Here is a 12,324-nt window from a genome sequence, read left to right as displayed (position 1 = left end):
TGGTCACGTCAGACGTCCACGAGGGAGTGATGTTCGACTATGCCTTGGAGAATGTTCGTGGCGGCTGGGCTCGGCTCGACCCCTGAGTGGTCCCGTTCCTTGAGGGTGGTGTTAAAGTCCCCTCCCAGGACCAGGCACTCATGCGAATCTAGGGTGCCAAGGAAGTCGGACACCCGCTGATAGAATTGTGGCCGCTTTGGGCTCGTTTGCGGGGCATAAATGTTAACAAGGTTGACCACGAGCCCCTCCATACAGACTCGAAGGTGCAGCAGGTGGCCCGGCACGGCCTCAGTGACCCCTAGCACCTCGGGCCGTAGGGTGGGGGAGAACAGGGTCGCCACTCCAGCTTTCCAAGTCGTGAAGTGGCTAAAGTATACCCCGTCCCCCAACTCCAGCCGCCATCTGGCCTCGACGGTCGGGTCCGTATGGGTCTCCTGCAGGAAAGGTACAGAGTACCCCCCTTCCCGAAGGTAAGAGAGCACCTGGGACCTGCGGAGAGCCATCCTACAGCCCCTGGTGTTCAAGGTTGCAATAATAAGAGGCGTCATGCGGAGAGCTGGGGGGGTGGGGGGTTCTTGTTGGTGGGGGTGTTCGTGGCCCCCGGCGGGTTGTGCAGCAACCCATGACCCATCCCGTGGACGAGTAAATCTTTTTGGAAGCTGCGGGCCCACTCGTAGGCCGCAGCACCGCGCTTTCCTTGCCCTCTGCCCTCCTTTATAAGGGCCCTTGTGGCCTGAAAAATTTGATCAAAGTCCCCCCATAGCTGAAGAGCCAGCTGTACCCTATTGCAGGCGCCACGGGTGTGTTCTAGGAACTTCTGTAGTGCATGCCGCAGCTCATGGGGGGGTGGGGTTATGATTTCTGGGGTGTTCCCTGGTGGGGCTCTTAATGCAGCCTCGTGGTCCTACAGCTAAGGCGGGTAGGCAGGGTGCGGTCCACCGACGGGGCATCTGACAGGCTGGGGTTATTAAATCCATTTCACGCCTTGGGGTGGAAGGGGATGGCAGGGGAAAAACTGCAACTCCTAATGGGTTGCAACTAGAAAGTGCAAAGGCTGCTCCCTGCGGGGGGGATCTACGGAAGGCGGGAAAGAAATAACCCCAGGGGCGGAAATAGCATAGCAGGAGGAGGTGAATTGGGCAGGGACAGGGGTGGGGGCAGGGGCAGGGGTAAGGCTCTGGGCTTCATGAGGCGAGCAACTAAAAGAAGGTGCCTCCTGAGCAGAGTCAAGGTTAAGGGGTAAGGGAGGGGGCTCCCAGTGACGCTAGGCGCTGGCTCCGTGGTGGTCTTGGCGGCCATGGCATCAGGTGGTGGACCACCTTCTGCAGGGCGCTCACCCGGGAAGGCAATTAGAGGGAGGGAGCATGGGGAAAGGGGGGTTGGGGTGAGGTTACCCAGATCGAGGCCAGCCGGCAGTAGATCATCCTCTCCCTGGGTGACCGGGGTCAAATCTAGGGCCTCAATCTCCGCATACACGGAGGAGAGGCCAACTCCTGCTACCCTGGGGGTCTCTCCTCTAGGGCCGCCTCGATGGTCGCTTCATGGTTCGCGGTGGGTTTGGGTGGTATCTGGGCAGAAGGAGCTTCCTCAGGGGTCTCGGAGGGGAGGGTCTCTCGTGGAGGGGGGATTCTGCCCTCCAATGCCAGTCTATCTTCCCCTCCCGACACCAGCGGATGGATCTCACTCATGGCCGTAGCGGAAGGGCCAATATCAGTGCTTCCCTTCCTGGTCTTCAGGGAGGCTTCCGCATCGGATGGGTGCAGCGGAGCTCAAGCCTTCCGCTTGCCTCGCTTCCAGCCCTCCATAGCGTCGTCTGGGGGTTGGTTAGCAGGGGTCATGTCGGGGGGCGGAGGCGATGGTTCAGGGGTTCGGGGGGGTAACGGTGAGGCAGCATGAGGGGCGGGGGGTTCTCCTTGGGGTGGGCCCTCTCCTATACCCGGTAATATATTTGCCACACCCTCCTCCATAGGCTTTGCCGGATTGGTAATAGCAAGGGTGGGACTCCCTTGCTCGCCTGGGCGTTGTAGGGGAGATGTTTCTTGGGCCCAGACGGGAGCAGCGGTGGGTCGAGTAGGAGGAGGGTTGGTTTCAGGTGCCGGGCGGCCAGGGGCGTCGGCAACGACGGGGCTGATGTCCTGCCGGGTCTCGGGGGTCTCGGGTGCCCCTCCCCCCTGGGCCAAAGGGCAGTCTCTGCGGACATGCCCCGCTGAGCGGCAGAGGTAGCACTGGGCCTCTCTGGTGGAGTAGAAGACCCGATAGCGGGCTCCTTGGTAGGGGACTAGGAAGGACCCCTCGAGCGCCTCTCCGTCACGCGCTGCCGGCGGTAGAAGCTGCACTTGCCGGCGGAATGAAAGGACGTGACGGAGGGTGGGGTCCTTGCAGCCCAGCGGGAGAGGGCTGATGAGAGACAAGTTTCCCCAGGGTGGAGAGAGCGGGTAACAGGGCAGCATTGGGAAAAGGGAGGGACGGAGGTGAGGACGAGGTGAACGCCCAGGTCTTCTAGCGGCTCTAGGGGGACAAACGCCCCCCCCCACTGCCAGGCCCTTCTCCACTGCCTCCTGGGCGGCAGCCTCCGAAGCTAAGAAGAAGACGACCTTCCCACACATTTTGGAGGCCGCCACAATAGCCGTGGGTCCTACCCCCTTCGCCAACGCCTGCACGTACGTCTCCACGTGGGGCGAGGCGGGCACCAGGAGGCAACGGACGCCGTGCCTCCTGGTCAAGGTGGGGAAAGGGCCCCGGCCGCTGGTGATGGTAGCGGAGGCAGGGGGTGGGCGAGATGACGAGGCGGCAGGCGGGGGGAGCCTGCCACCGCCCGGGCATACGTCCTGGGGGCCGGGGGAGGGACGTTCGCAGAGCAGGTAGGGGGAACAGCAGGGAGGGATGCCATGGTCGATGACGAGGCCACAGAGGTGGGGGCAGCCCCTGCCATGGAGGGCCTAGTGGTTTTAGCGGGGCCCTTTCCTTTCTTCCCGCCCTGGCCTTTCCGGCCAGCTGGGGGGGGTTCCTAGAATCTGGGGGGGCGGTGGACGTAGCAGCGGCAGTAGTCGCCCCGGTGCCTCCTGTGCCGGTGCCCCAGCGGGGGCGGTGGCAGGTGTTTTGACAGTGGGGGGGGGGCTTGGGGGTTGGGCAGGGGGGCAGGTGGGAGAGGGACAACTGATATTGTTAGAGGGGCCTCGCCCCTCTCATTCCCCGCCATTGTGAGCAGGGAGAGACGAGGAGACACCAGAAGGAGGAGGGGGGAGGGGGAAGCAGATTAACTGCTTCTCCTTGCTGGGCTGCAGGCGGGGGGGTACCAAATGGGTTGGACTGGAAGGGGGGAAAAAAACAGAAATTGGGGTCCGGTGATTGGTTACATTGGTGAGGCCTCATCTGGAGTACTGTGTCCAGTTTTGGGCCCCACGCTACAAGAAGGATGTGGATAAATTGGAGAGAGTCCAGCGAAGGGCAACAAAAATGATTAGTTTCAGAGGAACAGCCGTGTTAGTCTGTATTCGCAAAAAGAAAAGGAGTACTTGTGGCACCTTAGAGACTAACCAATTTATTTGAGCATGAGCTTTCGTGAGCTACAGCTCACTTCATCAATGATTAGGGGACTGGAACACATGAGTTATGAGGAGAGGCTGAGGGAACTGGGATTGTTTAGCCTGCAGAAGAGAAGAATGAGGGGGGATTTGATAGCTGCTTTCAACTACCTGAAAGGGGGTTCCAAAGAGGATGGCTCTAGACTGTTCTCAATGGTAGCAGATGACAGAACGAGGAGTAATGGTCTCAAGTTGCAGTGGGGGAGGTTTAGATTGGATATTAGGAAAAACTTTTTCACTAAGAGGGTGGTGAAACACTGGAATGCGTTACCTAGGGAGGTGGTAGAATCTCCTTCCTTAGAGGTTTTTAAGGTCAGGCTTGACAAAGCCCTGGCTGGGATGATTTAACTGGGAATTGGTCCTGCTTTGAGCAGGGGGTTGGACTAGATGACCACAGGGCCACAGAATCATAGAATATCAGGGTTGGAAGGGACCCCAGAAGGTCATCTAGTCCAACCCCCTGCTCGAAGCAGGACCAATTCCCAGTTAAATCATCCCAGCCAGGGCTTTGTCAAGCCTGACCTTAAAAACCTCTAAGGAAGGAGATTCTACCACCTCCCTAGATAACGCATTCCAGTGTTTCACCACCCTCTTAGTGAAAAAGTTTTTCCTAATATCCAATCTAAACCTCCCCCACTGCAACTTGAGACCATTACTCCTCGTTCTGTCATCTGCTACCATTGAGAACAGTCTAGAGCCATCCTCTTTGGAACCCCCTTTCAGGTAGTTGAAAGCAGCTATCAAATCCCCCCTCATTCTTCTCTTCTGCAGGCTAAACAATCCCAGCTCCCTCAGCCTCTCCTCATAACTCATGTGTTCCAGACCCCTAATCATTTTTGTTGCCCTTCGCTGGACTCTCTCCAATTTATCCACATCCTTCTTGTAGTGTGGGGCCCAAAACTGGACACAGTACTCCAGATGAGGCCTCACCAATGTCGAATAGAGGGGAACGATCACGTCCCTCGATCTGCTCGCTATGCCCCTACTTATACAGCCCAAAATGCCATTGGCCTTCTTGGCAACAAGGGCACACTGCTGACTCATATCCAGCTTCTCGTCCACTGTCACCCCTAGGTCCTTTTCCGCAGAACTGCTGCCTAGCCATTCGGTTCCTAGTCTGTAGCGGTGCATTGGGTTCTTCCGTCCTAAGTGCAGGACCCTGCACTTATCCTTATTGAACCTCATCAGATTTCTTTTGGCCCAATCCTCCAATTTGTCTAGGTCCTTCTGTATCCTATCCCTCCCCTCCAGCGTATCTACCACTCCTCCCAGTTTAGTATCATCCGCAAATTTGCTGAGAGTGCAATCCACACCATCCTCCAGATCATTTATGAAGATATTGAACAAAACCGGCCCCAGGACCAACCCCTGGGGCACTCCACTTGATACCGGCTGCCAACTAGACATGGAGCCATTGATCACTACCCGTTGAGCCCGACAATCTAGCCAACTTTCTACCCACCTTATAGTGCATTCATCCAGCCCATACTTCCTTAACTTGTTGACAAGAATACTGTGGGAGACCGTGTCAAAAGCTTTGCTAAAGTCAAGAAACAATACATCCACTGCTTTCCCTTCATCCACAGAACCAGTAATCTCATCATAAAAGGCGATTAGATTAGTCAGGCATGACCTTCCCTTGGTGAATCCATGCTGGCTGTTCCTGATCACTTCCTCTCATGCAAGTGCTTCAGGATTGATTCTTTGAGGATCTGCTCCATGATTTTTCCAGGGACTGAGGTGAGGCTGACTGGCCAGTAGTTCCCAGGATCCTCCTTCTTTCTTTTTTAAAGATTGGCACTACATTAGCCTTTTTCCAGTCATCCGGGACTTCCCCCGTTCGCCACGAACAGCTATGGTCTCATTCTAGGCAGCTATTTGGGCAGCTATGGTCTCATTCTAGGCGTGGTGGGTGTGCCTATGCAAATGAGATCGGCCCCTGAAGTTCTTTTCCACAACTTGCCACACCTCACCACCAGATGTCAGGGTGGAGCTCATCCTGACACTGCTTACATCGTCCCCCCAGCCGAGACTTTGTCGTCCCGACAAATCACACTCCCTTTATACCAACTCATTGGTTTCCTCCAAAGGGCCTCAGGAAGCCCACTTTAGCTTCCACAAGCCTGTGTGCTAAATGTATTGGCTCCTCACTAGTCACCCCAGGTGCATCATAAGTTAACCGTTTCACTGGTCTTATCGCCCTGTCTCGTCTATTGAGAATCTCTGTTGCCGAGGTAGGGGGAACATCCTCTTGAGTGACGGATGGAGAGGCTTCCCTGGAGGGTCCCTCGGCTACTGGCGTAGGCCCCTGCACTCCTAGTTCTAACGCTGGAGGGTCCAAGGTGCCCAGGACATCCTCTACCTGTCTGTCCCCATTGTCCAATAACCTGTGTGTGTCATCACAGGGGGGTCTCATCAGCAGCACCGGGGTATCAGAAAGGGGCCTAAATAGTTCCGCCATTGGGTTTAGGGCGGAAGAGGGAAAACTCTCGTTTGGTTCAGCTGATCGAGACTGAAATCTTGTCTCCATCCCAGGATACACCAGGGTTGTGTCTTCCTCCTCAGACTCACTCTCAGATGTGCAGAATAGGGGTAAGTTAGCTGCAGGGGGCCCGCTGTCTGTGTTGGATGGCGGCTTTGGTCTAGCACCTCTGTTCTGTCCGGCGGCCCTGCTTTGGCCCATCTCATAAGGGGTGCTTACCAATTCCCCCACAGGGAGCAAAAGGTTTCTATGCACCGTCTTTATTTGCCCTGGACCGTCTTCAGGTTTGATCTTGTAGACCGGCAGATCTCCCAGCTTTTCCATCACCAGGTAAGGTATTGCCTTCCATCTGTCAGCTATCTTGTGTTTGCCAGCAATACCCAAATTTCGCAGCAGGACTCTGTCCCCCGGCTGGAGCTCCTGCGAATGCACTCTAGCATCATATCGATGTTTGTTGCGGTCTGCGTTCTTCTGAGCCGCAGCGGTAGCTAAGCGATAAGCATCCCGCAGCTTTTCTCTTAGTCGGGATACATATTGCTGATGAGTTTCATAGCTATCTCCATCCTCTGATACACCAAAGCACAAGTCTATGGGTAATCTTGGTTCTCGCCCAAACATCAAGAGATATGGGGTGACTCCCGTAGCATCGTTCTTTGTGGCATTGTAGGCATGCACCAGAAATGCGACATGCTGGCTCCAGGTTGCCTTCTGCTCTGGTCGCAAAGTTCCCAACATATCTAATAGGGTTCGGTTGAACCTCTCTGGCTGGGGATCACCTTGGGGGTGATAAGGCGTTGTCCTAGACTTTTTAATTCCTGCTATCTTCAGCACCTCCTTCAGAAGGTGACTCTCAAAATCCCGCCCCTGATCATAGTGTATCCGAGCCGGGAATCCATAGACTGAGAAATATTTGTCCCACAATACTCGAGCGACGGTGGTGGCCCTCTGATCACGTGTGGGATATGCCTGTGCATACCGTGTAAAATGGTCAGTCACTACTAGAATGTTTCCAACATTCCTCTTGTCTACCTCTACAGACAAGAAATCAATGCATACCAATTCCAAAGGTTTGTTGCTGGTGATGTTCTTGAGATATGCAGCCCTCGTGGGCAGAGTTTTCCTTTGAACACATCGAGCACAAGTCTCACATTTCCTGCGAACATCTTCAGCCATTTGGGGCCAATAGAACCTACTACGAATAAGTTCCAGGGTCCTCTCCATCCCTAAATGCCCAAAGTCATCATGCAGGGCCCTCATGGCCAGGGCTCTGTACTTTTTTGGCAGTACTAGTTGTGCTCGTTGTTTTTGTAAAGGGTCAGTGGTCATTCGGTGTAGCACTCCCTGAATCAGTTTTAATTTGGTCCATTCTCTCAATAGTAGTTTACCCTCCGGGTTAGGTGGGACAACCGCAGCTGGGCTTCGCCCCTCCCTTTTAGCAAGTAGTGTATCACGAATGTCAATATCTTGCCGCTGGGCTTCTTGCCAGTCAGCCGCATTGAGCATGGGCAAAGGAGATTGGTCCAATGCAATATAGTTCACTGAAGCAGAAGGCATGCATTCAGGGGGCAGGCCCAAAGCTTCTGCAACACATCCCTGAAGGCCCTCACGGGCCTCTGGCTCTCGGCGACTCACACTGCAAATAGCTCTCACTCCATCTGTGGGTATCACAGCAACTTCTGGAGCCTGCGGACGCCTGGACAATGCATCTGCATCTACATTGCTTCTCCCTGATCGGTACTGAATGCTGAACTCATAGCTAGCCAAGGTGGCCACCCATCTCTGCCCTGTAGCATCCAGCTTAGCACTTGTTAACACATAAATCAGTGGATTGTTGTCTGTCCACACCTGGAACTGAGCACCATACAAGTAGTCTCGAAATTTCTCAGTGATGGCTCATTTCAAGGCCAAAAATTCCAGCTTGTGGGTGGGATAGCGAGTTTCACTATCAGACAATCCTCGGCTGGCAAAGGCTACAGGTTTACATTTGCCTTCCACTTCCTGGTACAGGACTGCTCCCAGACCCTCCAAACTGGCATCAGTATGCAGGATAAATGGTTTGCTTGGGTCAGCAAAAACTAGGACTGGAGCATGAGTTAGGCAAGTAATGATTTCTCGAAAAGCCCTTTCACATCTCTCATCCCACCGTAGCCCAAATGGTGCAAAGGGGCCATTGTGTCTCTGCACAGGAGGCTTTGGGGACCTCCCCTTATTCTTGGACTTAGATTTGTTCTTGCTGGACTGATGTCCCCTGGTAAGATCATTCAGAGGCTTTACAATCGTAGCATAGTTTTTCACAAATCTGCGGTAGTAGCCACTAAATCCAAGAAAGGTCTTGAGTTCTCTGTAGTTACTTGGACGTGGCCATGTAGTGAGTGCTTCTATTTTATCAGGATCAGTACTCACACCCTCTTGGGACACAATGTGACCCACATACTTCACTGAGGTTCTGCAGAACTGGCATTTGTCAATTGAGAGCTTCAGACCATAATCCTCCAACCTATCAAGCACTTTAAGAAGTCTTTCTTCATGCTCCTCTAAGGTTCTTCCAAACACAATCAGGTCATCCAAATAAACTAACACTTGCAGTAAATTCATGTCTCCCACAACTTTCTCCATGAGACGTTGAAAGGTGGCAGGTGCTCCAGAAATCCCTTGGGGCATGCGTTCGAACTGATAAAACCCTAATGGGCAGATGAAGGCTGTCTTCTCCTTATCTTCTTCTCCCAGAGGGATCTGGTAGTATCCACTTTGAAGATCCAACACAGAGAACCACTGTCTTCCCAGCAAACAGTCTAAGGCATCTTGCACTCGAGGCATAGTGTACTGGTCGACCACAGTACGGCTGTTTAGGGTGCGGTAGTCAATACACATCCGGATTTTCCCATTCTTTTTGCGGACTACCACAATGGGTGAGGCGTATGGGCTGCGGGACTCTGTAATGATGCCATTCGCAGCCAGCTCCTGAAGATGATGTCGCACGTCTTCCATCTCAGAGAGAGCAATCTTCCTAGATCTCTCCCTAAAAGGTCGAGAGTCATGTAGTCTGATATTGTGTTCTACTCCTTTTGCACATCCCACATCCCACTCATGCAGTGAGAACACCTTGGATCTTTCACAAAGTTTCTTCCTCAGGTGATCTTTCCACTCCTCGGACACTGGTGAATCTCCAAAGTCAAACTTTGCTGGGTCTATTGTCGGAACTTGAGTTTCACACTGGGGTTTTACAATCGACTCAGGCTCAAAGAGGTCTGCTATCTTTTGTCCTTGCTTCACAACAACATCACGACTCGTTTCATTAGCAATCAGTATAGTCACCCTTTCCTGGGCTTCAGCAGGTAGGGTTATGAATCCACTGGGGACCAGCACTCCTTCAGGGAGCTCTCCTCCCATCCGCTGCTCTATCATTGCTAACGTCCCTTTACTGTCTTTCAGCCAGGTACTCATGACAAGCACTTCTTGCTCCGTCCTTGCAGGCACTACTAAGGGGGTTGTGCCCACGTACTTCAGTGCCCCAAGCGGTAGCTCAGATGTGTCCCTTTTAGCGCTCTCAATTTTCCTATAGGCTTCAGCACAAAGCGTATGGATCATCAGGGTATTCAGGTATTGGTCCCCAGCCCGCCTTCTGCAGTAATCCGCGAGTACCTTGAAGAGACTGGAGTTGGTCCCTATCAGCACAGACACATCAGAAGTCCCTTTAGGGTCAGGGCATATTAAGGCAGCTGTGTCTACCTCTTCTCTTACCCCAGCAACCTCCTCTGGGAATTCCAGGTGCAGTATGACATACCCTTGGTAGGGGTATTCATCCATGCTGAGGCCACACAGGCCAAGGCCAGTCAGTGGCTGTATAGGCAGATGCCTAAGCATCTGTTGGTAGGATGACTGAAATATAATAGTCACTTGAGATCCAGTGTCAAGCACTGCTTTACACTCCACCCCTTCGATCCTCACCGTGACCTCTGCTCGAGGCCCTATCAGTCCTGCAGGGATCCCAGCTGGACAGTCTTTTCTGGGGGAATCTTCAAATCCTGCAGACCTGGGGAGTCCCCGTCCCCAGACCCTCTGGCAGCTACCGGATCTCTCCCAACTGATCCTCAGCTTTCCATACACTAAGGAGGGGTTTTCTTCATTACTGCACTTGGCAGCACTGTGTCCATCCTGACCACATTGGTAGCAGAAGAATTGACCTTTCCCCCTTCGCCTGGGGGGGATGGTGGCTCTAAGTGCAGGCTTCTCAATCGCCACAGTTTGAGGCTTCTTATTCCTGGAAGTCTTAACTCAGTCAACGGTACTTTGCAGCTCAGCTATCCGTTCCGTCAGGACCTGCATTTGTTGGGCAAGTTCCTCTCTGGTGCTCACCATCAGTACACTGGCCGTTTGCAATGGTGTTGTGCTGCCTGGCTCCGATGTTTGGGCTTCCCAAAACTCACTGGCAGCCTGCCTTTCTTCCTCCTCTCTGACCTCTTTTATCAGCTGGGAGTAACTTGGGGGATGTTCCCGTTGTTCTCTTAGCTGGAGATGAAGTAGAATCGGGTTCTGATACTGAGTTCCTCTTACAATTTGAGCCAGTCTGGTCTGATCCATCTGCTCAGCAGTCACTGCTCCCCTCATGACAGCTCTCTGAAGCAGTCTCTCCAGTCTCTGTATGTAGGCTGAAGCCTTCTCGCCCTTTTGTTGTTGGGAATTAAGGAACTTACAGTAGCTGTCTTCAGGGCCCTCTACACTCCCAAAGTTGTGTTCAAGGGCCTCTAGGCAGTCCTTCACACTGACCCCAGGGTCAATGAGCTTCAGGGTGCGAATCACATCTAATGCTGGGCCGCCAAGGCTCTCTATAAGGCATCTTCGCTTTTCTGCATCTGGTACGGCCCACTCTTGCAGCATTTCAGTGGTATGCTCTAACCAGGGTTCAAACTCCTCCTCCCCAGCAAATAATCTTAACTTACGACAAGAGTCTGACTCAGCATGGGGCAGCGCAACCTTTTCCAATGTTTACCCCAGAGCTTTTGTCCAATCATCAGCCGAGGCTGCAGCCTCCGAGCTAGAAGCTGCTGAGCCAGGGCCCAACAAACCTGACATATTAGCCATTATACAAACAGTAATTTCCTCAAAACATAAGCACAAACAAAAAAAATATAAATTGTTTCCCAATGTAGTGGATCACTCAACAGGTGCTTGCGAAGGGTACTGACCCAGGCGATCCCGGACGAGCCCCCAAAAATGTAACCCTTCTGCCCGTCAGAGTTGGCAGCAACAAGGGCCGGGTTCAATATCTAGGGGATCCATTCCAATAGCACAATGCAAACCGGCTCGAGCCCCCACCCAGTGACCTGGGACAAATATATACCACCCCCGCTGGGCGCCTCCAAGAGGCAATACTTCCCTTCTCGCAAGCACATAGTCTGAGTGTAGCAAAAGTCTTTTAATAACAGAGAGAAACAATGTGGCATTATGTTGGGGAAACACCACCAACCGGATTCCTAACACAACCCATGAGCAAAAAACCCCACCCCAGGCAAATTGGGGCGTGCCCTTTCCCTTTGGTTCTTGAGTCCAGCAACCCGAAATCACCCAAAGTCCCAAAAGTCCAATGCCCCAAAAGTCTCTGTCCCTGGTCAGGGCAGCCCCAGAGTTCGAAAGTTTATCTGCGGAGCTTTACCTCCCAACCTGGGTGGAAATGGGACGGGGGTAAGAGGCACCTTACATGATCTGAAGCTGACCGCCCCATAGCTCCATAGTGGCGCTCCGCTCCGCCAGCCTCCCCACGAACTCCTTTGCTCAGCTCCATGGCCCACAAGCAGCTCCTGCCATCCACAAACTGCTCCGCATCGAACTGCTTCACCAGCCGGTCCACAAGGCACTCCAGCCGCCCCGCAAACTGCTCCACAATATATCTTCAGGCTCCCCCACTACTTAACACAACACTCAGCGATTTCAGCTCTTAGGTGAATTCAGTTTGTAGTAGAGGAGCCCCAGTGCTGGTGCACTGTCAGCCCAAAGTGAGCTCAGCAGCCTGTAACTAGACTCCTAATGAAATCAAAATTAGCTCTGACAGTCCACAGTGGAGAGAGGAGGAAGTGCAATTAGCATGTAAGGCCCTCACCAAGGGGCCCATACCACCAAGTATTAATACTTGTCCCCAGCCTCTCTCCATTCACACAGTTTTGGAACCCATGACCCTTGCCTAGCGAGTGCTACTTAGTTGATGGTGAATCCCTCCATCATAACAAAAGGCCACGTACAGTTCCAAGCACAGTTCCCATA

This window comes from Lepidochelys kempii, chromosome 26, assembly GCF_965140265.1.
Source record: "Lepidochelys kempii isolate rLepKem1 chromosome 26, rLepKem1.hap2, whole genome shotgun sequence".
Taxonomy (NCBI): domain Eukaryota; kingdom Metazoa; phylum Chordata; order Testudines; family Cheloniidae; genus Lepidochelys; species Lepidochelys kempii.
Note: the sequence above shows the minus strand (reverse complement) of the source record.